General features: G+C 49.9%; 18 non-coding genes across 18 annotated transcripts; all 18 read right to left on the bottom strand.

Annotated features, from left to right (window-relative positions):
* Nucleotides 1–9: 9 nt before the first annotated feature.
* On the bottom strand, nt 10–91 carry Trnal-aag. The gene has a single exon. It is a non-coding gene; the product is annotated as a tRNA-Leu (tRNA).
* Nucleotides 92–378: 287 nt separating this feature from the next.
* Trnah-gug lies at nt 379–450 on the bottom strand. The gene has a single exon. It is a non-coding gene; the product is annotated as a tRNA-His (tRNA).
* Nucleotides 451–1,182: 732 nt separating this feature from the next.
* On the bottom strand, nt 1,183–1,264 carry Trnal-cag. The gene has a single exon. It is a non-coding gene; the product is annotated as a tRNA-Leu (tRNA).
* Nucleotides 1,265–1,551: 287 nt separating this feature from the next.
* Nucleotides 1,552–1,633, bottom strand: Trnal-aag. Its single transcript has one exon. It is a non-coding gene; the product is annotated as a tRNA-Leu (tRNA).
* Nucleotides 1,634–1,920: 287 nt separating this feature from the next.
* On the bottom strand, nt 1,921–1,992 carry Trnah-gug. The gene has a single exon. It is a non-coding gene; the product is annotated as a tRNA-His (tRNA).
* A 382-nt stretch (nt 1,993–2,374) lies between these two features.
* On the bottom strand, nt 2,375–2,446 carry Trnae-cuc. Its single transcript has one exon. It is a non-coding gene; the product is annotated as a tRNA-Glu (tRNA).
* A 6,475-nt stretch (nt 2,447–8,921) lies between these two features.
* On the bottom strand, nt 8,922–9,003 carry Trnal-aag. The gene has a single exon. It is a non-coding gene; the product is annotated as a tRNA-Leu (tRNA).
* Nucleotides 9,004–15,056: 6,053 nt separating this feature from the next.
* Trnae-cuc lies at nt 15,057–15,128 on the bottom strand. Its single transcript has one exon. It is a non-coding gene; the product is annotated as a tRNA-Glu (tRNA).
* Nucleotides 15,129–15,406: 278 nt separating this feature from the next.
* Nucleotides 15,407–15,488, bottom strand: Trnal-cag. Its single transcript has one exon. It is a non-coding gene; the product is annotated as a tRNA-Leu (tRNA).
* An 80-nt stretch (nt 15,489–15,568) lies between these two features.
* Nucleotides 15,569–15,650, bottom strand: Trnal-aag. The gene has a single exon. It is a non-coding gene; the product is annotated as a tRNA-Leu (tRNA).
* A 287-nt stretch (nt 15,651–15,937) lies between these two features.
* Trnah-gug lies at nt 15,938–16,009 on the bottom strand. Its single transcript has one exon. It is a non-coding gene; the product is annotated as a tRNA-His (tRNA).
* A 382-nt stretch (nt 16,010–16,391) lies between these two features.
* Nucleotides 16,392–16,463, bottom strand: Trnae-cuc. The gene has a single exon. It is a non-coding gene; the product is annotated as a tRNA-Glu (tRNA).
* A 278-nt stretch (nt 16,464–16,741) lies between these two features.
* Trnal-cag lies at nt 16,742–16,823 on the bottom strand. The gene has a single exon. It is a non-coding gene; the product is annotated as a tRNA-Leu (tRNA).
* A 2,536-nt stretch (nt 16,824–19,359) lies between these two features.
* Trnah-gug lies at nt 19,360–19,431 on the bottom strand. The gene has a single exon. It is a non-coding gene; the product is annotated as a tRNA-His (tRNA).
* A 382-nt stretch (nt 19,432–19,813) lies between these two features.
* On the bottom strand, nt 19,814–19,885 carry Trnae-cuc. Its single transcript has one exon. It is a non-coding gene; the product is annotated as a tRNA-Glu (tRNA).
* Nucleotides 19,886–20,163: 278 nt separating this feature from the next.
* On the bottom strand, nt 20,164–20,245 carry Trnal-cag. Its single transcript has one exon. It is a non-coding gene; the product is annotated as a tRNA-Leu (tRNA).
* Nucleotides 20,246–20,325: 80 nt separating this feature from the next.
* On the bottom strand, nt 20,326–20,407 carry Trnal-aag. Its single transcript has one exon. It is a non-coding gene; the product is annotated as a tRNA-Leu (tRNA).
* A 287-nt stretch (nt 20,408–20,694) lies between these two features.
* Trnah-gug lies at nt 20,695–20,766 on the bottom strand. The gene has a single exon. It is a non-coding gene; the product is annotated as a tRNA-His (tRNA).
* Nucleotides 20,767–27,290: the final 6,524 nt, after the last annotated feature.

Raw genomic sequence — 27,290 nt, 5'->3', positions numbered from 1 at the left:
AGAAAACACTGGCAGCGGTGGGATTCGAACCCACGCCTCCGAAGAGACTGGTGCCTTAAACCAGCGCCTTAGACCGCTCGGCCACGCTACCTGCGTCAGTGTTCTTCGCTTTTGTAGAAACAGTGCACGACACAGCTTCCTGTTCTGCTGCGACTGGCTGCTCATCCATTGCACCTCAAACAACTGCCCTTTTTGAATAGAGATTAACTACACAGGCAGCTGCCCGCGCTCTGGTGCGGCGGCATTGCGTGTTGATAATGAACTGGTAGTGCCACCTGCAGCCTGCGGAACATGAGTGAAAAATGAAGAGGGCACCGTGATTTCAAACACTGAGTCACAATCGTCACTGCAGCGACAGCAAGGCAAAACTTTAAAATTTGCCGTGACCAGGATTCGAACCTGGGTTATTGCGGCCACAACGCAATGTCCTAACCACTAGACGATCACGGCCACGGAAGCACCGCCGAGAGCAGTTCTCGCGACTGCAAGTGGCGATGCACAGCAAAGCTCAGCCCACACACCACTGTGTCTCCCCACAGCTGTGTCAGACGCGGTCTCCATTACATGTGTACTGGCAAACGAACGTGTCTGCGCTGTTAGGACACTAAGCAGTGTGGTTAGCTGCATTCAACCCCCGTGGCAATGTCTTGCAGTCCTCCAGCTCTGTTGACCACAGGTAGGTGCCTCGATAAGAGGTGGATAGATGTCGCATCGCTCTCGCCGTCACTTGTCACCACGAATCGTACCTAACGTAGTTTTCTGCAAGCGTCAGCGGAGCGTCAGCCGAGCTAAGTCGGGACAAGTCGCATAAGAGGAGCAACAAAATGCGCTTTTCCGGTACCGGGAATCGAACCCGGGCCAACTGGGTGAGAGCCAGGTATTCTAGCCACTAGACCACACCAGATAACGACGCCAGGGCTCCTCCAGCGAACACAGCAGGCTATACACAATCTACTTGACGACAACGGCAAAAATTAGCGTTTCCACTTTATAGAACGTCGTGCTCTGGACACATTTCGTGGAGACGGACGCCAGCAATCGTGACACCAAACTGCGCTTGTGAATCCTGTCGTTGCACCACGCACTGTGCTGCTACGACAATTTAAGAAAGAGACGCTCACGGCTTGCTGTGCTGTTTTCGTCGCGGGTAATCAGTGCTACGGCTTCCGAGACAGAAAACACTGGAAGCGGTGGGATTCGAACCCACGCCTCCGAAGAGACTGGTGCCTGAAACCAGCGCCTTAGACCGCTCGGCCACGCTACCTACGCGCCACGGCGGTCACAGGAGCTGCCTTCTTACCCACGAGACCACACCGCAATGGAACAAAAACGAGAAGTAAAAATTGGCAGCTTTTTTTTTTTTTATTTTTTATTTTATTTTATTTTTTTTTTTTTTATTTTTTTTTTTTTTCTTTTTAGTTTTAGTCTAATAGACAAATAAATAAAAATCGCACTGTGCTGCTACGACAATTTAAGAAAGAGACGCTCACGGCTTGCTGCGCTGTTTTCGTCGCGGGTAATCAGTGCTACGGCTTCCGAGACAGAAAACACTGGCAGCGGTGGGATTCGAACCCACGCCTCCGAAGAGACTGGTGCCTTAAACCAGCGCCTTAGACCGCTCGGCCACGCTACCTGCGTCAGTGTTCTTCGCTTTTGTAGAAACAGTGCACGACACAGCTTCCTGTTCTGCTGCGACTGGCTGCTCATCCATTGCACCTCAAACAACTGCCCTTTTTGAATAGAGATTAACTACACAGGCAGCTGCCCGCGCTCTGGTGCGGCGGCATTGCGTGTTGATAATGAACTGGTAGTGCCACCTGCAGCCTGCGGAACATGAGTGAAAAATGAAGAGGGCACCGTGATTTCAAACACTGAGTCACAATCGTCACTGCAGCGACAGCAAGGCAAAACTTTAAAATTTGCCGTGACCAGGATTCGAACCTGGGTTATTGCGGCCACAACGCAATGTCCTAACCACTAGACGATCACGGCCACGGAAGCACCGCCGAGAGCAGTTCTCGCGACTGCAAGTGGCGATGCACAGCAAAGCTCAGCCCACACACCACTGTGTCTCCCCACAGCTGTGTCAGACGCGGTCTCCATTACATGTGTACTGGCAAACGAACGTGTCTGCGCTGTTAGGACACTAAGCAGTGTGGTTAGCTGCATTCAACCCCCGTGGCAATGTCTTGCAGTCCTCCAGCTCTGTTGACCACAGGTAGGTGCCTCGATAAGAGGTGGATAGATGTCGCATCGCTCTCGCCGTCACTTGTCACCACGAATCGTACTTAACGTAGTTTTCTGCAAGCGTCAGCGGAGCGTCAGCCGAGCTAAGTCGGGACAAGTCGCATAAGAGGAGCAACAAAATGCGCTTTTCCGGTACCGGGAATCGAACCCGGGCCTCCTGGGTGAGAGCCAGGTATCCTAGCCACTAGACCACACCGGATAACGACGCCAGGGCTCCTCCAGCGAACACAGCAGGCTATACACAATCTACTTGACGACAACGGCAAAAATTAGCGTTTCCACTTTATAGAACGTCGTGCTCTGGACACATTTCGTGGAGACGGACGCCAGCAATCGTGACACCAAACTGCGCTTGTGAATCCTGTCGTTGCACCACGCACTGTGCTGCTACGACAATTTAAGAAAGAGACGCTCACGGCTTGCTGTGCTGTTTTCGTCGCGGGTAATCAGTGCTACGGCTTCCGAGACAGAAAACACTGGCAGCTTTTTTTTTTTTTTTTTGTTTTTTTGTTTTTTAATAGGTTATTTTCCTTGCGCTCTCCAATTTTGCCTTCTTCGGCGAGCTTCTTCAGCTATAAAATAAAACGGTGCTGCTTGCAAACAGAAAAGACGAATTGTTGCACTGTCCATTCAGTTGAAAACCGTAAACTTCTCGGTATGGTTCCTTGGAAGACGTTGGTGTTCAAGATGAAGTGATGAAATCGGAGATACTGGATTGCTTTGAGGAAAGTTTCTTGTGGCTGTTCACCGCGAACGAAGCATCGAAGGAAAACTAAAACCTCTTGAAGTGAAAGTGCAGGCCTATAATGACAGCAAGCAGTAGCTTTGCGCCTACACGCCTTAAAATAAAAAATGAAAGAATAACAGCGCATGAGGCGCTGTCCACCTAAATTCAGTAAAGGAAAGAATAAAATTGAAAAAAAAGAATAAAAAATCAAAACTGCCTGAGTTAGTCCTCTCAGTCACAGGGAAGGAACACCCTTCACACGTCCCATGATTTGTTGTTCAAAATGCTTCGGAGCGGCCATTAAAATAAGTAATGAAAAAAGTCACAAAAATTTAAAAGTATCCACACATGTCAAAGGAATGAGTAGACTCCCGAACTTTCCAAAAACTGTCCGGCGGAAAACGAGAAGGAAAACACAATCCTCTCCGACGTAAGAAAAAGAAAGTAAAAAATCCTCTTTTCTTCAAAACCAAACAATCTCCGTGGCAGCGCGGTGCGTAACGCATCCTAGAATGTACGCCGATGACGGAGGAACCAGACGGTGTAAAAAAAAATAAATAAAACATAAAGAAATCACTAAACCACAACGAAACACACACACACGAACACAGGATAAAACTGTGTTAAACTTTTCGTCGTCGTTTCCACGTTGCAGTCCGGCACAAGCGTAAGCATCGTACTTGTTGAATGATTCACTGTTCCTGTAGTATTCAATTTGCATTAACTATGTATCCGGGCCCGGAGACAATGCAAAACACAGAAGTAAAGAAAAGTCGCAGCAGTGAAGTGTTGCTTACAACAGTTTGTCGTGGGCAAATGCGAGTGCAATGTGCAGAAAATTGGCAAAGATTTTGTCATAGTCTTTCCTGGTTTTAGTGAGGTCATGTTGCGTGGACAAATAAACCAGATAGGCATAGTCGTCCGTAAGTCGCAATTGCAGGAGGGCGAACACAGTGTGAGCCACGATCCACGCAGTGGCGGCACGCTTCGTATGCGGATATGGGTTGAAGTCCGGGATCAATGCCGTGTCCGCAGAAAAGGCGGCAGCGCTGGTCCGGTTGATAAGTGCGAGCATCCTGACGGCAATGTTCCAAGCCGACTGTGACCTCAGGCACACGAAACGATGTTCTAAGGTGTCGTCTTGGCGACAGTCTTCACACAAGCTCGATGGAGATAAGTGAATGCGGCGCAGCTTTTCGTTGGTGGGCAGAATTCGGTTAACCACTTGGTACCAAAAGCTGCTGACGTCCGCTGACAGGAAGGGAGCGTGAACATGAGCCCACACCGTCCTCCACGCAGATCGCGGGTAGCGCGCCTCCATCTTATTACCGACTGGCCGTCCTCTTAGTTCCTGGTAGACACGTTTCACAGTCCGTGTGCGAGGGTCGAGTACGTCGCCGGCGAGATAACTTTTTTGAATGTAGTATTCTCGAACATAACGCAGCTGAAACGGTATTGTAGTCGGGTCTAGAGGTGCTACGTCAGATAGTGGACGATGAATAGCGAACAGAACAGCTGTGGGGCTCGACGGATCCTGTTCAATAGTGACGCTCGTCCGATGAAGGAGCAACGCTGCGGCTTTCATAGCAAAATGAATGAGCCCGAGCCCACCCTGTTCGCGCGGTAAAGTACATGTTTCGTAAGACACCTTGAAAATATGTCCCCGCCACAGTAGCCAATAGACTGCCTGTGTTATGGCTCTGCCCAAATTCTTGGGTACCTGAAATAATTGTGCGAGGTACCAGGCTTTGCTGAGCAAGAAAACATTTATTAAAATCACCCGCTGTGTTAATGCAAGGGTGCGAGTAGCGGACAGGCTAGCCATAGCTCGTATGCCATTTAAGACAATACGCCAGTTGTAGGACGCAGTCTGTAACAGATTGGCTTGAAAGCGAACACCCAAAATCTTGTGTTCCTGCTTCACTGTAAACCATGGGCGTTTGAAGCCACGTGTCGCTGCATAAATAGGCAGAAAAACCGTCTTACGGGTATTGATGCTCGCACCGGATGCACGTTCATACTGTGTAAGAACAGCGCGTATTGTATCAAAATCGGTAGCCGAGGACACCAAGAGGCCAAGGTCGTCAGCATAGGCGCGACAAACGTGCTTCTCATCCCCAATACGGATTCCCCTACAAACACTGTGCAACTTACGCAACAAAGGATCTAAGGAGATTGCGTAAAGCGCCATTGACAGAGGGCACCCTTGTTTGACTGAACAGCAGAGCGGAACAGGTTCCGACAAAAATCCATTGATACTAATCCGTGAGGTGGAATTTTTGAAAAGGTTAAAAATCATAGTTATATACTTTACACCGAAACCAAACTTCTGGAGCACTCGCCGGAGACATAGGTGGCTAACTCTGTCAAAAGCCATTGCAAAATCGATGGATAAAATGCCAAAAGGAATCCTATTCGTCGAAGCATAGGCAATGGCATCTCGGTATGTGGACACAGCACCATAGAGAGTGCGTTGAGGCACTGCACAGTATTGAAAGGGACTAATCAGTTTTTTCATGACCAGCTTCAAGCGTGAGGAGACACATTTGGTGAAGAGTTTGTAGTCACCATTAAGAAGGGTGATGGGTCTAAGATTGCACAGTTTCCTGGCGACTGGAACCTTAGGAGCCAAGACCACAATCCCTTCCAGGAAGGACGCAGGAACATCCACACCATTTAAAATTTCATTAAAAACATCAGTCAGGGCCGAGCCAAACAAGTGCCAAAAATGCAAATAAAATTCCGGTGGCAACCCATCAGCGCCCGGTGATTTATTCTGGGAACACAGTTTTAGGACATCACTCACTTCGTCCACAGTAAAGTTTTCTGTGAGGCGACGGCGATCCGCTACGGATAAGACGTACGGAACGTCGTGGAGAAGCTCTGAAATCGCGGCAGTATCAGTGTATTTCTCACTGAAAAGTTCGATGAAGTGACGGTGGGCCTCGGCAAGAATTGCCGCCTGGCTATTAAGCCGCGCACCGTCAGCTGATTCCAGCTCTGTGACGTAACGTCGCTTCGCGCGCCGGCGTTCGCGCAGCTGATGAAACACGGAAGGCGCTTCATCAGCAAGCGCCCCGGGGGCTCGGCTCCGTACGACAGATCCGCGTAACGATTCCCTTTTCAAATCCAGAAGACGGAGTTTGATACGCCGAATTGTCGCCATCCGAAGAGCGGGATTAGTTGTGTGCAGGTGGATGGCATCATTTAAACAGCTCTCGTAAAAGTGCAATGTAGAACGCTCCCAGTGAGCAACATCCTGACCGAACTCCAGGATGGCCTTGCGTAATGCCGGCTTAACAAATTCGACCCACCAAGACAAAGTGGAGGCATATAGACCGCGATATTTTAGCACCCTCTGCCACACACGCACGATAACCGGCGCAAAATGTGGGTGTGAGAGATGTCGCACATTAAACTTCCATAATCGACTGGCGCGGGGTTTACCCGCCAATAGAGAATGAAAGCGGCAGACATACGCACAATGATCGGAAAAAATCACGGGGTGAACAGAGGAGTCCGTAAGACAGTGCTGTTTATCACGAGAAACATAAATCCTATCGAGCCGACTCCTTCCCGTGGGATAAAAGAAAGTAAAGCCCACGTCCCGCGGGTGTAAATAACACCACGAGTCAATTAAATTCATCTCAGTAACGAGCGTCTGTAATTCTAGGCACTTATAAGGCCGTGGCTCCTGATCTCTATCGTCCAGCACGCAATTAAAATCGCCGCCCATGACTACGGGCAGGTGGGGGCCCTGTAAAAGGTGACAAATGTCACTGCTATAAAACACACGGCGACGTGGCTGCCCGTCGGCACCAGAAGGGGCGTACACGTTAATATATCGTACGTTGTTGATCGTGCAGGCTACACCACGACCGTTAGGAATTGTAGCGACATTACTATAATTATGACCAACACGAATTAAAATGGCAGTACCACAATTACACTCGATATCAAAGTTCAAGAGCACTTGATAGCCCGGAATGGAGTGAAGTATATCTATCACAACCTCCTGCAAAAACACTACATCAGCAGCAATGTAATTTATAAAACCCACAAAACTTGCAAACTTCACAGGCGACTCCAACTTATTAAGATTAATAGTAGCCACAACTGATGGAGGGCTTGCTACCATAAACAACAGGGAAAAACAAAGAAAACAAATTAGACGACAGGAGTGGACCCACCCTCCTCCTCCATATCGTCCGCCCAGTCACAACGTTCAAACGGTGCAGCTGAAGTAGGCGGTTCTTGTGTGGGAGGTGCGGACGCGGAATCCTGTGAAGGGGGACGCGTGCGACGCTGGGGGGTGTCTTCCGCCTTACGCTTAACCGAAAGTTGTGCCGGGTTCGTTGCCTGAGACGTCGTAGTGTCCATTGCTAGATTTACATAAGAGTGGTGCAACATTTCCTTTAACTGCTGGACAACCTGTTCCCGCCTGTCTGCCGACACACTTGTCGTAGGCGCCGGCTGACTGCTCGCCACAGGACGCTGTGGACGACGCCCCGTCGCAACCGACGGCCGTGATTCGACTACGGGGCGGGGCAAGGGCTTGTGCGCCGGCTTTTGCACAGATTTTTGCTTTTGTTTTGACTTCGGACGGGGAACCTGCTTCCATTCCGGAGACGGGCTGCGTTCTCCGCGAGAAAAAGACCGTGTGTCTAAAATCCGCGAACTACTGGCACTGCGGAAGCGGTCAGTATTGCCACGCCTCTCCGAAACACTTTCACGCCTGGGCTTTGGTTCCTGTGAGGCAGGAGCCGCGTCCGGAACACCCTGAAGCACGGAAGTAGAAGGTGACGAATCCACAACAGCAACAGGGGGGGTAACCACCTGAACGGGTTCTGATCCGGTCCGCTCCGGAACTACTGGCCCAGCCGGAGGCGGAAGCAATACAGTAGCTACGGGAACTGACTGAGAAGAAACGGACATGTTTTGAACAGAATCAAGTCCGGTTGCAGTGGCATCGACATCCATCGCGACCGCATCAACTAAAGGCGTTGCCGTTTCTGCGGAACGTGCCGGTGAACGGGGAACACCTAACAACACGGCCGCGTACGACGCGTCGTCATCTTGCCCACGGGGCGGTAGCTGCACAGGGCGCCTACGCCGAGGACAATTTTGCCGAAAATGGTCGGTGGCATTGCAATAGGAACACGTTTGCGGCTGACCACTATACGAAATAAAAGCTCGGTGGCCGGCCATAACCAAAAACGAGGGAACGTGCTTCCTCACAATCATCTTGACACTACGGATACCGTTCTCAACCTGATATATGTAAGCGGACGACCACTTTTCCTTCGTAATCGACAAAACTGTGCCATAAGGCATAAGGCTACGAGCTATTGTCTCATTCCTAGTCTCAAACGGCAGATTGAATACCCGAACATTTCGAATACCAAATCCAGCATTCGACAGAGTCACATTGCTAATTGTCCCATCAGAGTGTTTGAATTTACGTACGCCACCGTTTTCACTGACAAGGGCATCGCACAATTCCGGACATTTCAATTTTACAAACAAAGAGTTCAGGAACGCGTCTAATTGCAAGCCTAACACATCACTTTCAGGAATTTTCAAGTCATTTTTCATCCACGAATGAATTTCAAAAGCAGACGGTCGGGTTACGTTTCTATCAAACTCGCATTGGATATTATTTTCTCGGTCTTCGGAATCCATGTTAACTTACAGTTCAGCTGACTAGTGCAGCGAAGAAACAGTCACCGCGATGAACCGCCGCCGACCGCGAAGCACACGTAAACACCGCCCGACACGCCGGAGCGAGCGCGCGATGTGTTCGGGCCCACGACTCCGAAGAGACTGGTGCCTGAAACCAGCGCCTTAGACCGCTCGGCCACGCTACCTACGCGCCACGGCGGTCACAGGAGCTGCCTTCTTACCCACGAGACCACACCGCAATGGAACAAAAACGAGAAGTAAAAATTGGCAGCGGTGGGATTCGAACCCACGCCTCCGAAGAGACTGGTGCCTTAAACCAGCGCCTTAGACCGCTCGGCCACGCTACCTGCGTCAGTGTTCTTCGCTTTTGTAGAAACAGTGCACGACACAGCTTCCTGTTCTGCTGCGACTGGCTGCTCATCCATTGCACCTCAAACAACTGCCCTTTTTGAATAGAGATTAACTACACAGGCAGCTGCCCGCGCTCTGGTGCGGCGGCATTGCGTGTTGATAATGAACTGGTAGTGCCACCTGCAGCCTGCGGAACATGAGTGAAAAATGAAGAGGGCACCGTGATTTCAAACACTGAGTCACAATCGTCACTGCAGCGACAGCAAGGCAAAACTTTAAAATTTGCCGTGACCAGGATTCGAACCTGGGTTATTGCGGCCACAACGCAATGTCCTAACCACTTTTTTTTTTTTTTTTTTTTTTTTTTTTTTTTTTTTTTTTTTGAAGCAGACACTCTACCACTCGAACGAATATATCTATTGAAAAAAATATTAAAGAATATCCACCACACAGCCACTTCAAAAGAAGTACAGTACTGAAATTAAAATCCTAAAACATGACTATATAATGTAGACTGCTTACTGAAATAAAGGTTAAAACACGAAAACTTCAGTCCTGGTGTAGAGAAGAAACATACATAAAGGCGGCAAATTCAGAAACAGTATAAAAGAAAATGGCTCACACAGGTGACCTTAGCCAACACCCTCTCTTTCAAATGTCAGGCTAAGCATATTGGCAAAATCATCTCGGAGGCCTGGCAATCGCAAGCGCTGCCAGTAAGCAGTAAGCATGTACTGCCGAAACGCTAGGTGTCCATCCTCTTCATGACAACTGTTGACAAAATGTACGAAATGGCCAATCAACCACATGACGGTATGGAGCTTCGTCCGCGGAAAAAAGGAAGAATCGGGCCGGACGATGATGTCAATAGTATAAGCGGCTTCAGCAGACCTAGTGACAAAAGCAAGTTGTTTCCTGAGCCAACGCCAATTAGCAAGGTGCCCACAGCAGGTGAATCGATGTTCAAGGGTATCCACGAGACCACACCGAGTACAGGTGTCCGTGTCAGAAAGACCAATACGGTGCAGTCGTACATTGGTGGGAACCAAATTATTTATTACCCTATACCACGTGGACGCCACGGCCATAGAGTGGATCGGCAGACTAACGTTCTTCCAGACGTTCCTCCAGGACACGGATGGAGACGCCAGTTCTATTGGATTGGGACTGGCCAGCCCCTCCCAGCGGGCAATCAAGCTCTTGGTCGTTGGCACCGGTCGCCGCAAGAAGACGTCACCGAGGTAACTCACCGCAATGTAAAATTCCCGAATGTGTTTCAACTTAAAATTTAGGCGTCCGACATCGACAGGTGGAGCAAGGCTCGCCGGACGCACAACAGTAAAAAGCCTGGATGTAATTGAAGTCACTTCTTGCGTAACAATTAGAGTCGTTCGGCGGACGTACAAAGCAGACGCCTTGCGAGTAATGTCAGAGAGGCCCAAGCCTCCGGAGAGACGCGGTTTCGTCATTACCTCGTAACGTAACTTGAATAGATGGCCCTTCCATATAAACCTGCTAGACAATTGGCGCAACCTTTTCGCCACCATCATGGGAAGTGGGAACAGCTGAGCAACATAATAAGCTTTACATAGGACGTAGGTGTCTAAAATTCGGACTTTTTGCAAAATGGTAGCAGAGCGCTGCTCATGGACCATCAGAGCCCCCTGTATCTTCTCGGTGACAGATTTCCAATTGAGAGCCGCCATTTTTAGAGGACACCGATCAATGATAATCCCCAAGGACGTATGGCGATCGACAAAAGTGGCCCAAGGGACGTCAGCATCGCGAAATCCTCGAATATCAAGGAACTTACATTTACCCTGATTGAGACGCGCTCCAGAGACACGACAGTATGCATCAACTGCCCCTTTCAACAACGGGATATCATCTCGTTGACGGAGGAGAACAACGACATCATCCGCATATGCCTTAACCGAGAGCTTCCCACCAGAGAGGGACATACCCTGAAGCTTGAGAGCAATAGTCCGAAGCAGCGGTTCCAGGGACAAAACGAATAAAGACATAGAGAGCGGACTACCCTGAGGCACTCCGCGGCGGATAGCAATGGGCGGCGTCAGCTGCCCATTGACAGACACCCGAGCTGTTATTCCCCTGTACAAATTGCCAAGAACACCACGTGATGAAGCGTTAAAACCTATTGTACCTAAAACACGATCTAAAAACACATGACTGACGTGATCAAAAGCCTTATAAAAATCAAGGAAGGCAAAGGCACAATGTACGTTTGTAACCGCCGCAACCGAGACAACATCCCGATATTCGGCTACTGGTGTCAGAATAGATCTATCATGAAAACAACATTGATGTGCACCAATCACACCCCGAAGCAGAGAAGACAGCCGGCTATTGAGCGCTCTAGCAGCTGTCTTATAGTCAAAATTCAGCAATGTGAGCGGACGAAGATTGGCAGCAGATAAACGACCAGAGGACTTCGGAATTAAAACAATTTTCCCTACTTTAAAATCGGCAGGCACATCCATCCCTCTGACAATCTCATTTAAAATCTGCGTAAAAATGCCACCCAAAAGAGGCCAAAAACGGAGATAAAATTCTTTAGGCAGGCCGTCTGGACCCGGCGATTTACTGGACGGAGAGCGAGCAATAAAATCGAAAACATCATCTACCTGGAACTCCCGGAGAAATTCGCCGTTCGCGTCAGGCGCGATCGTCGCAGTTAGATCCCCAAAGACATCATCCGAAAGAGACTCACCAGAATCATCGGCAGAATATAGACTAGTGTAATACTGATGAAGAGCACGAACCATTTTCTCCTGTGCAATAAGCTGTCGCCCATCATCCACCGTAAGAGAAGAGATGAAGGAGCGACGACGACGAGTCTGATGCCGTAGCAGGTGGTACAAGGATGTCAGTTCACCTTCAACAAGAGAGTGAGGTTTCGACTTAACTCGCAGACCATCCATCTGTCGTCGTTTAAGGCTCAAGAGCTTGGCTTTAATACGACGAACATCATGGATCCGCAGTGGAGAGGTACCCGCCGCGTCATATAGTTCACGCAGGACAGAGTAGTAATATTCATACGTGTTCTTAAAATCACGCGTCCTAGCAGCACAGTAGAAAATCAAAGTCTGACGAATCTTGGGCTTGGCAAACGCAGTCCACCAAACCAGCAAGGAGGGGTATCGCGGGACAGAGCGAAGACATCGCTCCCACACGCCACTTATAACATCATCCATAGCACTGTCGGCAAGGTGGGAAACATTTAACATCCACTGGGAACGATAAAGTTTTGCAGGTTGGCGACTAAGATTTACAGTTGCAGTAAAAGCACAATGGTCAGAAAAACTAGTAGGAATAACATCGACAGAAAGAATTTTATCACATAAAAAATCAGATAAATAGAATCTGTCGAGTCTACTGCATGAGGACGCGGTAAAAAACGTATATTTCACCAGGGTTGGATATTTGTGTTCCCAAACATCACGCAGATGCATCGTACGAACTAAGTCATGTAAATCACGGCAATAATTAAAATTGGGGGACTGGTCTGCAGGGCGTAAAACACAATTAAAATCGCCTCCGAGCAGGAGACTCCGAGGACTCTGGCGCAAAAGATAAATAAGCTCTTCTTTATAAAAGCGCGATCGAGCCACAGTGTGACCCGAACCAGAGGGGGCATACAAAACAACGAGGCGGAGATCAAAAAGACGACAACCAATCCCACGGCCAGAGTCAAGGAATTCAATGTCAGTAATAGGAATGCCCTCTCGAAAGAAAAGAGCAGTTCCTGTTGAATATTCCGGCGCGACATTAAAAACAGTTTGAAATCCAGGTAGAGAGAGATCAGAAAACAACACTTCCTGCAAAAACACTACGTCCGCACAGGCGTCGTAAATAAACTGCCGCAAAGAGGCAATGCGAACGTCGGACTCAATACGGTTAACATTTAAGGTAAGAAAGGTGTATGCTTGAACCATAGAGAGAAAAGCGAGAAAACAAATCACCTACACCGACGCACCAGCGTCACAGTCCATAGCAGGGGTGACAGAGGCATCCGAGGGAGGGGGACTGCTACCCCGTTCCGCGGATCCCTTACGTTTCGGTTTTTTACGAACAGCATTAACGTTCGGCTGAACGCGTAACTTGCGTCGGCTGACGGGCAAGGAAACTTCAGCCGCCGGTGACGTAGGAGGGTCAAGTTCTGTATCCGACACCACCCGCGCCGGTCCACATGCGGGATCCGGGGTCGCGGGGGAAACATCCGACAAAACGGAATGGTCAACACCTGCACTAGCTTCCGGCAAACATGGACTGCACGGAGGCGAAACGTGAGCAGGAAGGTCCGAGGCCGCAGAGTTGGAAGGAAGCGGAGCAGCTCCGCTGGCAGAGGTATGGGGCAGCGAAGCAGGAAGTTGTCGCGGCTCCACTTGTTGTGACATCGAAGTCGGTTCGGAAGACGGCGCCAACAGGCCCGACCGACGACCCGACTCGAGAGAAGCTGCGTCGGAGGCCGGAGGGGCGCCAGCAGCCGCCACCGGAACCGCTACCTCAGGAGGGCAGGGAGCAGCTACAGTACACAGTGGCTCGGAGGATGCCGGTCGCTCGGACTGGGGCATCTCAGGGAGATCCTCATCCGTACTATTTCCATCGTGTGGGCGACGCCTCTTATTATTCAAAAGTGGCACACCCACCTGAGGGACAGACGGAACAACATCAGATTTAGCACGCAAAGGAGGAAATTCTGTATCAGGGGTGCGCAAAACCTGTGGAGGGGCGCTACTACCACTGGACTGTGCTACACCAAGAGCAGAACCACCTGCAACGAGGTCAGCGACCGTTAACTTGCGACGCTGTTCGAGAGAATTTTTTAAAACAAAAACTCTCCGCGGACAGTCGGTACGCACGTGACCACTTTCATTGCACAAAAAACAGGTGCCCACCTGACCACTATATGTTACATGGACACGATATCCACCGATCTGCAGGTGAGATGGAATATTCAGCTTAACGTGCATTTCGACTGAACGAATACCACTGTAACATTGCAGGCGATGTTGGCTTGACCAGCGTTCAAGGCGAATGTTCTTTACATCACCATACTTCTGTAGACCCTCCCTAAGATAGACATTATCCACCTCCGGTGGAAGGTTGTAAACACGAACATTGGTATACGTGATGGAAGCATTGGAAAGCAGCACGGTACTTACAGAATCATCCCGATGCCGAAAGAGAACTTGATGACCATATTTAGAAAGAATTTTATCAACCTGAAGTGGGTCCATAAACTTAACAAAGAAAACATACAGTTCGGTATCAAAATAAGCAGTGTGCACCTGATCCGAATGAACACCAAAGGTATCTACCAACCAATCATGAATCTCAAGAGAACTAGGTTGCACATGGCGGGTTGACTTGTCAAAAGCAAAACTAACTGTAGCCTGACGAGGAATAACCTGGGACGACATTTTCAAAATATGCGGTCGAAACCGCTACACAAAAAACACTGAAATAAGGACAGAAAGTAACACAAGGTACGAAACAACGACGGAGAAACACTCACAGAAGTTGCAACACAACACGTAAACAAAAACGATAGTCCACTATACGTAACGCTACGGCGGAGCGGAAGACTAGGCACGTCCACACTGCACGGCGTCTAAAGCGGAACTACCACTAGACGATCACGGCCACGGAAGCACCGCCGAGAGCAGTTCTCGCGACTGCAAGTGGCGATGCACAGCAAAGCTCAGCCCACACACCACTGTGTCTCCCCACAGCTGTGTCAGACGCGGTCTCCATTACATGTGTACTGGCAAACGAACGTGTCTGCGCTGTTAGGACACTAAGCAGTGTGGTTAGCTGCATTCAACCCCCGTGGCAATGTCTTGCAGTCCTCCAGCTCTGTTGACCACAGGTAGGTGCCTCGATAAGAGGTGGATAGATGTCGCATCGCTCTCGCCGTCACTTGTCACCACGAATCGTACCTAACGTAGTTTTCTGCAAGCGTCAGCGGAGCGTCAGCCGAGCTAAGTCGGGACAAGTCGCATAAGAGGAGCAACTAAATGCGCTTTTCCGGTACCGGGAATCGAACCCGGGCCAACTGGGTGAGAGCCAGGTATCCTAGCCACTAGACCACACCAGATAACGACGCCAGGGCTCCTCCAGCGAACACAGCAGGCTATACACAATCTACTTGACGACAACGGCAAAAATTAGCGTTTCCACTTTATAGAACGTCGTGCTCTGGACACATTTCGTGGAGACGAACGCCAGCAATCGTGACACCAAACTGCGCTTGTGAATCCTGTCGTTGCACCACGCACTGTGCTGCTACGACAATTTAAGAAAGAGACGCTCACGGCTTGCTGCGCTGTTTTCGTCGCGGGTAATCAGTGCTACGGCTTCCGAGACAGAAAACACTGGCAGCGGTGGGATTCGAACCCACGCCTCCGAAGAGACTGGTGCCTGAAACCAGCGCCTTAGACCGCTCGGCCACGCTACCTACACGCCACGGCGGTCACAGGAGCTGCCTTCTTACCCACGAGACCACACCGCAATGGAACAAAAACGAGAAGTAAAAATTGGCAGCGGTGGGATTCGAACCCACGCCTCCGAAGAGACTGGTGCCTTAAACCAGCGCCTTAGACCGCTCGGCCACGCTACCTGCGTCAGTGTTCTTCGCTTTTGTAGAAACAGTGCACGACACAGCTTCCTGTTCTGCTGCGACTGGCTGCTCATCCATTGCACCTCAAACAACTGCCCTTTTTGAATAGAGATTAACTACACAGGCAGCTGCCCGCGCTCTGGTGCGGCGGCATTGCGTGTTGATAATGAACTGGTAGTGCCACCTGCAGCCTGCGGAACATGAGTGAAAAATGAAGAGGGCACCGTGATTTCAAACACTGAGTCACAATCGTCACTGCAGCGACAGCAAGGCAAAACTTTAAAATTTGCCGTGACCAGGATTCGAACCTGGGTTATTGCGGCCACAACGCAATGTCCTAACCACTAGACGATCACGGCCACGGAAGCACCGCCGAGAGCAGTTCTCGCGACTGCAAGTGGCGATGCACAGCAAAGCTCAGCCCACACACCACTGTGTCTCCCCACAGCTGTGTCAGACGCGGTCTCCATTACATGTGTACTGGCAAACGAACGTGTCTGCGCTGTTAGGACACTAAGCAGTGTGGTTAGCTGCATTCAACCCCCGTGGCAATGTCTTGCAGTCCTCCAGCTCTGTTGACCACAGGTAGGTGCCTCGATAAGAGGTGGATAGATGTCGCATCGCTCTCGCCGTCACTTGTCACCACGAATCGTACCTAACGTAGTTTTCTGCAAGCGTCAGCGGAGCGTCAGCCGAGCTAAGTCGGGACAAGTCGCATAAGAGGAGCAACTAAATGCGCTTTTCCGGTACCGGGAATCGAACCCGGGCCAACTGGGTGAGAGCCAGGTATCCTAGCCACTAGACCACACCAGATAACGACGCCAGGGCTCCTCCAGCGAACACAGCAGGCTATACACAATCTACTTGACGACAACGGCAAAAATTAGCGTTTCCACTTTATAGAACGTCGTGCTCTGGACACATTTCGTGGAGACGAACGCCAGCAATCGTGACACCAAACTGCGCTTGTGAATCCTGTCGTTGCACCACGCACTGTGCTGCTACGACAATTTAAGAAAGAGACGCTCACGGCTTGCTGCGCTGTTTTCGTCGCGGGTAATCAGTGCTACGGCTTCCGAGACAGAAAACACTGGCAGCGGTGGGATTCGAACCCACGCCTCCGAAGAGACTGGTGCCTGAAACCAGCGCCTTAGACCGCTCGGCCACGCTACCTACGCGCCACAGCGGTCACAGGAGCTGCCTTCTTACCCACGAGACCACACCGCAATGGAACAAAAACGAGAAGTAAAAATTGGCAGCGGTGGGATTCGAACCCACGCCTCCGAAGAGACTGGTGCCTTAAACCAGCGCCTTTTTTTTTTTTTTTTTTTTTTTTACAGTACTGAAATTAAAATCCTTAAACATGACTATATAATGTAGACTGCTGACTGAAATAAAGATTAAAACACGAAAACTTCAGTCCTGGCGTAGAGAAGAAACATACATAAAGGCGGCAAATCCAGAAACAGTATAAAAGAAAATGGCTCACACAGGTGACCTTAGCCAACACCCTCTCTCTCAAATGTCAGGCTAAGCATATTGGCAAAATCATCTCGGAGGCCTGGCAATCGCAAGCGCTGCCAGTAAGCAGTAAGCATGTACTGCCGAAACGCTAGGTGTCCATCCTCTTCATGACAACTGTTGACAAAATGTACGAAATGGCCAATCAACCACATGACGGTATGGAGCTTCGTCCGCGGAAAAAAGGAAGAATCTTGCCGGACGATGATGTCAATAGTATAAGCGGCTTCAGCAGACTTAGTGACAAAAGCAAGTTGTTTCCTGAGCCAACGCCAATTAGCAAGGTGCCCACAGCAGGTGAATCGATGTTCAAGGGTATCCAGGAGACCACACCGAGTACAGGTGTCCGTGTCAGAAAGACCAATACGGTGCAGTCGTACATTGGTGGGAACCAAATTATTTATTACCCTATACCACGTGGACGCCACGGCCATAGAGTGGATCGGCAGACTAACGTTCTTCCAGACGTTCCTCCAGGACACAGATGGAGACGCCAGTTCTATTGGATTGGGACCGGCCAGCCCCTCCCAGCGGGCAATCAAGCCCTTGGTCGTTGGCACCGGTCGCCGCAAGAAGACGTCACCGAGGTAACTCACCGCAATGTAAAATTCCCGAATGTGTTTCAACTTAAAATTTAGGCGTCCGACATCGACAGGTGGAGCAAGGCTCGCCGGACGCACAACAGTAAAAAGCCTGGATGTAATTGAAGTCACTTCTTGCGTAACAATTAGAGTCGTTCGGCGGACGTACAAAGCAGACGCCTTGCGAGTAATGTCAGAGAGGCCCAAGCCTCCGGAGAGACGCGGTTTCGTCATTACCTCGTAACGTAACTTGAATAGATGGCCCTTCCATATAAACCTGCTAGACAATTGGCGCAACCTTTTCGCCACCATCATGGGAAGTGGGAACAGCTGAGCAACATAATAAGCTTTACATAGAACGTAGGTGTCTAAAATTCTGACTTTTTGCAAAATGGTAGCAGAGCGCTGCTCATGGACCATCAGAGCCCCCTGTATCTTCTCGGTGACAGATTTCCAATTGAGAGCCGCCATTTTTAGAGGACACCGATCAATGATAATCCCCAAGGACGTATGGCGATCGACAAAAGTGGCCCAAGGGACGTCAGCATCGCGAAATCCTCGAATATCAAGGAACTTACATTTACCCTGATTGAGACGCGCTCCAGAGACACGACAGTATGCATCAACCGCCCCTTTCAACAACGGGATATCATCACGTTGACGGAGGAGAACAACGACATCATCCGCATATGCCTTAACAGAGAGCTTCCCACCAGAGAGGGACATACCCTGAAGCTTGAGAGCAATAGTCCGAAGCAGCGGTTCCAGGGACAATACGAATAAAGACATAGAGAGCGGACTACCCTGAGGCACTCCGCGACGGATAGCAATGGGCGGCGTCAGCTGCCCATTGACTGACACCAGAGCTGTTATTCCCCTATACAAATTGCCAAGAACACCACGTGATGAAGCGTTAAAACCTATTGTACCTAAAACACGATCTAAAAACACATGACTGACGTGATCAAAAGCCTTATAAAAATCAAGGAAGGCAAAGGCACAATGTACGTTTGTAACCGCCGCAACCGAGACAACATCCCGATATTCGGCTACTGGTGTCAGAATAGATCTATCATGAAAACAACATTGATGTGCACCAATCACACCCCGAAGCAGAGAAGACAACCGGCTATTGAGCGCTCTAGCAGCTGTCTTATAGTCAAAATTCAGCAATGTGAGCGGACGAAGATTGGCAGCAGATAAACGACCAGAGGACTTCGGGATTAAAACAATTTTCCCTACTTTAAAATCGGCAGGCACATCCATCCCCCTGACAATCTCATTTAAAATCTGCGCCTTAGACCGCTCGGCCACGCTACCTGCGTCAGTGTTCTTCGCTTTTGTAGAAACAGTGCACGACACAGCTTCCTGTTCTGCTGCGACTGGCTGCTCATCCATTGCACCTCAAACAACTGCCCTTTTTGAATAGAGATTAACTACACAGGCAGCTGCCCGCGCTCTGGTGCGGCGGCATTGCGTGTTGATAATGAACTGGTAGTGCCACCTGCAGCCTGCGGAACATGAGTGAAAAATGAAGAGGGCACCGTGATTTCAAACACTGAGTCACAATCGTCACTGCAGCGACAGCAAGGCAAAACTTTAAAATTTGCCGTGACCAGGATTCGAACCTGGGTTATTGCGGCCACAACGCAATGTCCTAACCACTAGACGATCACGGCCACGGAAGCACCGCCGAGAGCAGTTCTCGCGACTGCAAGTGGCGATGCACAGCAAAGCTCAGCCCACACACCACTGTGTCTCCCCACAGCTGTGTCAGACGCGGTCTCCATTACATGTGTACTGGCAAACGAACGTGTCTGCGCTGTTAGGACACTAAGCAGTGTGGTTAGCTGCATTCAACCCCCGTGGCAATGTCTTGCAGTCCTCCAGCTCTGTTGACCACAGGTAGGTGCCTCGATAAGAGGTGGATAGATGTCGCATCGCTCTCGCCGTCACTTGTCACCACGAATCGTACCTAACGTAGTTTTCTGCAAGCGTCAGCGGAGCGTCAGCCGAGCTAAGTCGGGACAAGTCGCATAAGAGGAGCAACTAAATGCGCTTTTCCGGTACCGGGAATCGAACCCGGGCCAACTGGGTGAGAGCCAGGTATCCTAGCCACTAGACCACACCAGATAACGACGCCAGGGCTCCTCCAGCGAACACAGCAGGCTATACACAATCTACTTGACGACAACGGCAAAAATTAGCGTTTCCACTTTATAGAACGTCGTGCTCTGGACACATTTCGTGGAGACGAACGCCAGCAATCGTGACACCAAACTGCGCTTGTGAATCCTGTCGTTGCACCACGCACTGTGCTGCTACGACAATTTAAGAAAGAGACGCTCACGGCTTGCTGCGCTGTTTTCGTCGCGGGTAATCAGTGCTACGGCTTCCGAGACAGAAAACACTGGCAGCGGTGGGATTCGAACCCACGCCTCCGAAGAGACTGGTGCCTGAAACCAGCGCCTTAGACCGCTCGGCCACGCTACCTACGCGCCACGGCGGTCACAGGAGCTGCCTTCTTACCCACGAGACCACACCGCAATGGAACAAAAACGAGAAGTAAAAATTGGCAGCGGTGGGATTCGAACCCACGCCTCCGAAGAGACTGGTGCCTTAAACCAGCGCCTTAGACCGCTCGGCCACGCTACCTGCGTCAGTGTTCTTCGCTTTTGTAGAAACAGTGCACGACACAGCTTCCTGTTCTGCTGCGACTGGCTGCTCATCCATTGCACCTCAAACAACTGCCCTTTTTGAATAGAGATTAACTACACAGGCAGCTGCCCGCGCTCTGGTGCGGCGGCATTGCGTGTTGATAATGAACTGGTAGTGCCACCTGCAGCCTGCGGAACATGAGTGAAAAATGAAGAGGGCACCGTGATTTCAAACACTGAGTCACAATCGTCACTGCAGCGACAGCAAGGCAAAACTTTAAAATTTGCCGTGACCAGGATTCGAACCTGGGTTATTGCGGCCACAACGCAATGTCCTAACCACTAGACGATCACGGCCACGGAAGCACCGCCGAGAGCAGTTCTCGCGACTGCAAGTGGCGATGCACAGCAAAGCTCAGCCCACACACCACTGTGTCTCCCCACAGCTGTGTCAGACGCGGTCTCCATTACATGTGTACTGGCAAACGAACGTGTCTGCGCTGTTAGGACACTAAGCAGTGTGGTTAGCTGCATTCAACCCCCGTGGCAATGTCTTGCAGTCCTCCAGCTCTGTTGACCACAGGTAGGTGCCTCGATAAGAGGTGGATAGATGTCGCATCGCTCTCGCCGTCACTTGTCACCACGAATCGTACCTAACGTAGTTTTCTGCAAGCGTCAGCGGAGCGTCAGCCGAGCTAAGTCGGGACAAGTCGCATAAGAGGAGCAACAAAATGCGCTTTTCCGGTACCGGGAATCGAACCCGGGCCAACTGGGTGAGAGCCAGGTATTCTAGCCACTAGACCACACCAGATAACGACGCCAGGGCTCCTCCAGCGAACACAGCAGGCTATACACAATCTACTTGACGACAACGGCAAAAATTAGCGTTTCCACTTTATAGAACGTCGTGCTCTGGACACATTTCGTGGAGACGGACGCCAGCAATCGTGACACCAAACTGCGCTTGTGAATCCTGTCGTTGCACCACGCACTGTGCTGCTACGACAATTTAAGAAAGAGACGCTCACGGCTTGCTGTGCTGTTTTCGTCGCGGGTAATCAGTGCTACGGCTTCCGAGACAGAAAACACTGGCAGCTTTTTTTTTTTTTTTTTGTTTTTTTGTTTTTTAATAGGTTATTTTCCTTGCGCTCTCCAATTTTGCCTTCTTCGGCGAGCTTCTTCAGCTATAAAATAAAACGGTGCTGCTTGCAAACAGAAAAGACGAATTGTTGCACTGTCCATTCAGTTGAAAACCGTAAACTTCTCGGTATGGTTCCTTGGAAGACGTTGGTGTTCAAGATGAAGTGATGAAATCGGAGATACTGGATTGCTTTGAGGAAAGTTTCTTGTGGCTGTTCACCGCGAACGAAGCATCGAAGGAAAACTAAAACCTCTTGAAGTGAAAGTGCAGGCCTATAATGACAGCAAGCAGTAGCTTTGCGCCTACACGCCTTAAAATAAAAAATGAAAGAATAACAGCGCATGAGGCGCTGTCCACCTAAATTCAGTAAAGGAAAGAATAAAATTGAAAAAAAAGAATAAAAAATCAAAACTGCCTGAGTTAGTCCTCTCAGTCACAGGGAAGGAACACCCTTCACACGTCCCATGATTTGTTGTTCAAAATGCTTCGGAGCGGCCATTAAAATAAGTAATGAAAAAAGTCACAAAAATTTAAAAGTATCCACACATGTCAAAGGAATGAGTAGACTCCCGAACTTTCCAAAAACTGTCCGGCGGAAAACGAGAAGGAAAACACAATCCTCTCCGACGTAAGAAAAAGAAAGTAAAAAATCCTCTTTTCTTCAAAACCAAACAATCTCCGTGGCAGCGCGGTGCGTAACGCATCCTTGAATGTACGCCGATGACGGAGGAACCAGACGGTGTAAAAAAAAATAAATAAAACATAAAGAAATCACTAAACCACAACGAAACACACACACACGAACACAGGATAAAACTGTGTTAAACTTTTCGTCGTCGTTTATACGTTGCAGTCCGGCACAAGCGTAAGCATCGTACTTGTTGAATGATTCACTGTTCCTGTAGTATTCAATTTGCATTAACTATGTATCCGGGCCCGGAGACAATGCAAAACACAGAAGTAAAGAAAAGTCGCAGCAGTGAAGTGTTGCTTACAACAGTTTGTCGTGGGCAAATGCGAGTGCAATGTGCAGAAAATTGGCAAAGATTTTGTCATAGTCTTTCCTGGTTTTAGTGAGGTCATGTTGCGTGGACAAATAAACCAGATAGGCATAGTCGTCCGTAAGTCGCAATTGCAGGAGGGCGAACACAGTGTGAGCCACGATCCACGCAGTGGCGGCACGCTTCGTATGCGGATATGGGTTGAAGTCCGGGATCAATGCCGTGTCCGCAGAAAAGGCGGCAGCGCTGGTCCGGTTGATAAGTGCGAGCATCCTGACGGCAATGTTCCAAGCCGACTGTGACCTCAGGCACACGAAACGATGTTCTAAGGTGTCGTCTTGGCGACAGTCTTCACACAAGCTCGATGGAGATAAGTGAATGCGGCGCAGCTTTTCGTTGGTGGGCAGAATTCGGTTAACCACTTGGTACCAAAAGCTGCTGACGTCCGCTGACAGGAAGGGAGCGTGAACATGAGCCCACACCGTCCTCCACGCAGATCGCGGGTAGCGCGCCTCCATCTTATTACCGACTGGCCGTCCTCTTAGTTCCTGGTAGACACGTTTCACAGTCCGTGTGCGAGGGTCGAGTACGTCGCCGGCGAGATAACTTTTTTGAATGTAGTATTCTCGAACATAACGCAGCTGAAACGGTATTGTAGTCGGGTCTAGAGGTGCTACGTCAGATAGTGGACGATGAATAGCGAACAGAACAGCTGTGGGGCTCGACGGATCCTGTTCAATAGTGACGCTCGTCCGATGAAGGAGCAACGCTGCGGCTTTCATAGCAAAATGAATGAGCCCGAGCCCACCCTGTTCGCGCGGTAAAGTACATGTTTCGTAAGACACCTTGAAAATATGTCCCCGCCACAGTAGCCAATAGACTGCCTGTGTTATGGCTCTGCCCAAATTCTTGGGTACCTGAAATAATTGTGCGAGGTACCAGGCTTTGCTGAGCAAGAAAACATTTATTAAAATCACCCGCTGTGTTAATGCAAGGGTGCGAGTAGCGGACAGGCTAGCCATAGCTCGTATGCCATTTAAGACAATACGCCAGTTGTAGGACGCAGTCTGTAACAGATTGGCTTGAAAGCGAACACCCAAAATCTTGTGTTCCTGCTTCACTGTAAACCATGGGCGTTTGAAGCCACGTGTCGCTGCATAAATAGGCAGAAAAACCGTCTTACGGGTATTGATGCTCGCACCGGATGCACGTTCATACTGTGTAAGAACAGCGCGTATTGTATCAAAATCGGTAGCCGAGGACACCAAGAGGCCAAGGTCGTCAGCATAGGCGCGACAAACGTGCTTCTCATCCCCAATACGGATTCCCCTACAAACACTGTGCAACTTACGCAACAAAGGATCTAAGGAGATTGCGTAAAGCGCCATTGACAGAGGGCACCCTTGTTTGACTGAACAGCAGAGCGGAACAGGTTCCGACAAAAATCCATTGATACTAATCCGTGAGGTGGAATTTTTGAAAAGGTTAAAAATCATAGTTATATACTTTACACCGAAACCAAACTTCTGGAGCACTCGCCGGAGACATAGGTGGCTAACTCTGTCAAAAGCCATTGCAAAATCGATGGATAAAATGCCAAAAGGAATCCTATTCGTCGAAGCATAGGCAATGGCATCTCGGTATGTGGACACAGCACCATAGAGAGTGCGTTGAGGCACTGCACAGTATTGAAAGGGACTAATCAGTTTTTTCATGACCAGCTTCAAGCGTGAGGAGACACATTTGGTGAAGAGTTTGTAGTCACCATTAAGAAGGGTGATGGGTCTAAGATTGCACAGTTTCCTGGCGACTGGAACCTTAGGAGCCAAGACCACAATCCCTTCCAGGAAGGACGCAGGAACATCCACACCATTTAAAATTTCATTAAAAACATCAGTCAGGGCCGAGCCAAACAAGTGCCAAAAATGCAAATAAAATTCCGGTGGCAACCCATCAGCGCCCGGTGATTTATTCTGGGAACACAGTTTTAGGACATCACTCACTTCGTCCACAGTAAAGTTTTCTGTGAGGCGACGGCGATCCGCTACGGATAAGACGTACGGAACGTCGTGGAGAAGCTCTGAAATCGCGGCAGTATCAGTGTATTTCTCACTGAAAAGTTCGATGAAGTGACGGTGGGCCTCGGCAAGAATTGCCGCCTGGCTATTAAGCCGCGCACCGTCAGCTGATTCCAGCTCTGTGACGTAACGTCGCTTCGCGCGCCGGCGTTCGCGCAGCTGATGAAACACGGAAGGCGCTTCATCAGCAAGCGCCCCGGGGGCTCGGCTCCGTACGACAGATCCGCGTAACGATTCCCTTTTCAAATCCAGAAGACGGAGTTTGATACGCCGAATTGTCGCCATCCGAAGAGCGGGATTAGTTGTGTGCAGGTGGATGGCATCATTTAAACAGCTCTCGTAAAAGTGCAATGTAGAACGCTCCCAGTGAGCAACATCCTGACCGAACTCCAGGATGGCCTTGCGTAATGCCGGCTTAACAAATTCGACCCACCAAGACAAAGTGGAGGCATATAGACCGCGATATTTTAGCACCCTCTGCCACACACGCACGATAACCGGCGCAAAATGTGGGTGTGAGAGATGTCGCACATTAAACTTCCATAATCGACTGGCGCGGGGTTTACCCGCCAATAGAGAATGAAAGCGGCAGACATACGCACAATGATCGGAAAAAATCACGGGGTGAACAGAGGAGTCCGTAAGACAGTGCTGTTTATCACGAGAAACATAAATCCTATCGAGCCGACTCCTTCCCGTGGGATAAAAGAAAGTAAAGCCCACGTCCCGCGGGTGTAAATAACACCACGAGTCAATTAAATTCATCTCAGTAACGAGCGTCTGTAATTCTAGGCACTTATAAGGCCGTGGCTCCTGATCTCTATCGTCCAGCACGCAATTAAAATCGCCGCCCATGACTACGGGCAGGTGGGGGCCCTGTAAAAGGTGACAAATGTCACTGCTATAAAACACACGGCGACGTGGCTGCCCGTCGGCACCAGAAGGGGCGTACACGTTAATATATCGTACGTTGTTGATCGTGCAGGCTACACCACGACCGTTAGGAATTGTAGCGACATTACTATAATTATGACCAACACGAATTAAAATGGCAGTACCACAATTACACTCGATATCAAAGTTCAAGAGCACTTGATAGCCCGGAATGGAGTGAAGTATATCTATCACAACCTCCTGCAAAAACACTACATCAGCAGCAATGTAATTTATAAAACCCACAAAACTTGCAAACTTCACAGGCGACTCCAACTTATTAAGATTAATAGTAGCCACAACTGATGGAGGGCTTGCTACCATAAACAACAGGGAAAAACAAAGAAAACAAATTAGACGACAGGAGTGGACCCACCCTCCTCCTCCATATCGTCCGCCCAGTCACAACGTTCAAACGGTGCAGCTGAAGTAGGCGGTTCTTGTGTGGGAGGTGCGGACGCGGAATCCTGTGAAGGGGGACGCGTGCGACGCTGGGGGGTGTCTTCCGCCTTACGCTTAACCGAAAGTTGTGCCGGGTTCGTTGCCTGAGACGTCGTAGTGTCCATTGCTAGATTTACATAAGAGTGGTGCAACATTTCCTTTAACTGCTGGACAACCTGTTCCCGCCTGTCTGCCGACACACTTGTCGTAGGCGCCGGCTGACTGCTCGCCACAGGACGCTGTGGACGACGCCCCGTCGCAACCGACGGCCGTGATTCGACTACGGGGCGGGGCAAGGGCTTGTGCGCCGGCTTTTGCACAGATTTTTGCTTTTGTTTTGACTTCGGACGGGGAACCTGCTTCCATTCCGGAGACGGGCTGCGTTCTCCGCGAGAAAAAGACCGTGTGTCTAAAATCCGCGAACTACTGGCACTGCGGAAGCGGTCAGTATTGCCACGCCTCTCCGAAACACTTTCACGCCTGGGCTTTGGTTCCTGTGAGGCAGGAGCCGCGTCCGGAACACCCTGAAGCACGGAAGTAGAAGGTGACGAATCCACAACAGCAACAGGGGGGGTAACCACCTGAACGGGTTCTGATCCGGTCCGCTCCGGAACTACTGGCCCAGCCGGAGGCGGAAGCAATACAGTAGCTACGGGAACTGACTGAGAAGAAACGGACATGTTTTGAACAGAATCAAGTCCGGTTGCAGTGGCATCGACATCCATCGCGACCGCATCAACTAAAGGCGTTGCCGTTTCTGCGGAACGTGCCGGTGAACGGGGAACACCTAACAACACGGCCGCGTACGACGCGTCGTCATCTTGCCCACGGGGCGGTAGCTGCACAGGGCGCCTACGCCGAGGACAATTTTGCCGAAAATGGTCGGTGGCATTGCAATAGGAACACGTTTGCGGCTGACCACTATACGAAATAAAAGCTCGGTGGCCGGCCATAACCAAAAACGAGGGAACGTGCTTCCTCACAATCATCTTGACACTACGGATACCGTTCTCAACCTGATATATGTAAGCGGACGACCACTTTTCCTTCGTAATCGACAAAACTGTGCCATAAGGCATAAGGCTACGAGCTATTGTCTCATTCCTAGTCTCAAACGGCAGATTGAATACCCGAACATTTCGAATACCAAATCCAGCATTCGACAGAGTCACATTGCTAATTGTCCCATCAGAGTGTTTGAATTTACGTACGCCACCGTTTTCACTGACAAGGGCATCGCACAATTCCGGACATTTCAATTTTACAAACAAAGAGTTCAGGAACGCG

The sequence above is a fragment of the Schistocerca piceifrons genome, unplaced genomic scaffold (genome assembly GCF_021461385.2).
Source record: "Schistocerca piceifrons isolate TAMUIC-IGC-003096 unplaced genomic scaffold, iqSchPice1.1 HiC_scaffold_573, whole genome shotgun sequence".
Lineage (NCBI taxonomy): Eukaryota > Metazoa > Arthropoda > Insecta > Orthoptera > Acrididae > Schistocerca > Schistocerca piceifrons.
The sequence above is the reverse complement of the archived record's forward strand: the minus strand, read 5'-3'. Positions and strand labels throughout refer to the sequence as shown.